This window comes from Microtus ochrogaster, linkage group LG1, assembly GCF_000317375.1.
Source record: "Microtus ochrogaster isolate Prairie Vole_2 linkage group LG1, MicOch1.0, whole genome shotgun sequence".
In the NCBI taxonomy this organism is placed as follows: domain Eukaryota; kingdom Metazoa; phylum Chordata; class Mammalia; order Rodentia; family Cricetidae; genus Microtus; species Microtus ochrogaster.
Window position 1 is genome coordinate 47,926,119 of NC_022027.1, and position 1,979 is coordinate 47,928,097.

The following is a 1,979-nucleotide window of genomic DNA, read 5'->3' on the forward strand; positions in this document are numbered from 1 at the left end:
TCTCTCCCACCCCTATATCTACAGTCAAACCTTCACCTTAAACATGTCATGGGCAGGCATGAATCACTTTGGATTCCCTGCAGTAACCAAACTACTGTTATCAAACAATGGAAGGAAAATTCTAGGCAGGAAATGGGCAAGCAGAGGCCATAAGAATCTGGGGCAGGAATCAAAAGAGAGTATATCTCAATTCGTTTCTTGTTAAGTTCTTCCCTTTGAAATCATATAATGGATCACACCTTAAACTCCACAATGTTTAAATCTCTAATTTAGAACATGGAGGTCATGTATCTACCTTCTTCATTAAAGAGATACCACAAATATAAAGAAATAATTCCAGCACAATTAACACATGTCCATTGCTTGCTTGCTCATGTCCATTGTTGATTTTTTAGTCTGCAACATGATTGTTGTGGAAATTTCTGGAAAACTGAGCTGAGCCACACCCTTCTCAGTGGGAGAGGGCCACAAATCACACACACCAGAGTGGTGATGGCAACCAGCCTCAGGTTCAGCAAACCTTTTTATTATTCAGAAGGCAGAAGAAAGAGAACAGGGAATATGAATACTGAAGCATGAGTGGTAGCTGGGCAGGGTCAGAAGTCAGCTCCCCTACCTCCCCAGTGCTTTGGTTCCTGGAGATTTGGGGAGTGAGTGGGGGCAGTTCAGTGGAATTTCCTGTTTAAACAGGGAGCAGTTTGGGGGATGCCCACCAAGTGATAATTTGCATTTGCCACCATGAGATCTAGGTCTAGCCAGAAACTGTTTGAAATGCAGTTTCTGGCCACAGAAAGCTTGGCCTCGCCCTTAGATTTTCAGTGTTGGCATTTTCCATTGTGTAGTTTGCTGGAAATGTTGTGGTTATCTGTGGCATGACTGTTACATTTCATAAGGTGGCCCGAACAAAAGGAGGCTTGTAATAATAAGGCTTGAGGTAAACACTGACTTACTCTCCACACAACTGAAACTGTCAACCTTCCATTTTACAAAGTTTTCCTGTGTGATTTACAATTAAAATTGGAGATCTTGCTAACCTTGCACTTTTATCCATGGCAGGACGATTTAGAGCCGCAGGTGTGAGCAACCCCAGGTCCACAGCATCTTCTCATTGCCTCCAGCCTGGAGAATAGAAACCACTCCAGATGCCTTCAGGCTTTCCTGGGATACCTTAACTGACAGTTAATTATTTTTACAGTTCAATCTTTCATAAGGCATGCAGTGCCATCCAAAGCAGCTGCCTCATATGACACTCTTGATGATCATTCTTTCCCCCAAATGATATTCTTTCTTGGCTTCCCAGAACTCTTTCTGGAGAAGGGGACACTTGTGAATTCCAAAAGAAGGCATGTGTTATACCAACAGGAAGGGAGAGCCACAGAATTCTCAAAAGGAACGCTGTTCAGCCAGCTACCACAGTAGGCAACTGGAAATTAGTCCCAGGAAATCTCCTTGGAGATTGTAAAATCCATGGCTTAAAATTATTCTAACCACAGACACGGGGTCTGGAACAATTATGTGTTCCTAAGAGGCTTTGGTCAAGAGTTTCTAGTAAGAATGTCAATGTTTGACATTTAGAAATTTCTTCATTATTTCATATGCAAATACTATGTATTTATATATTCTCTTCCTCTTTCCTCTCTTTACCCCAGCTGCTCCTAGACTTTCCCTCCCTCCCCTGTATTGCTCTCCCAACTTCATGTCTTCTTCCTCCCTCCTCTCCCCCATTCCTCCCCCATCCTTCTTTCCTTCTTCCTCTTTCTCTTCACCCTTTGTGTAACCCACTGAATCCAGTTAGCGCTGTCTGTCCATGTGAGTATAGCTTCCTTCCCTTTGTACCTATCAGTAGACAATGACTTCAGTAGTGGTTTGAATGAGAATGACCCCTACAGGGTCATATATTTGAATGTTAGGCCCACAGTTTTTGGAGCTGTTTAGGAAGGAACAGAAGTTGCGGCCTTGTTAGAGGAAATGTGTTTGAA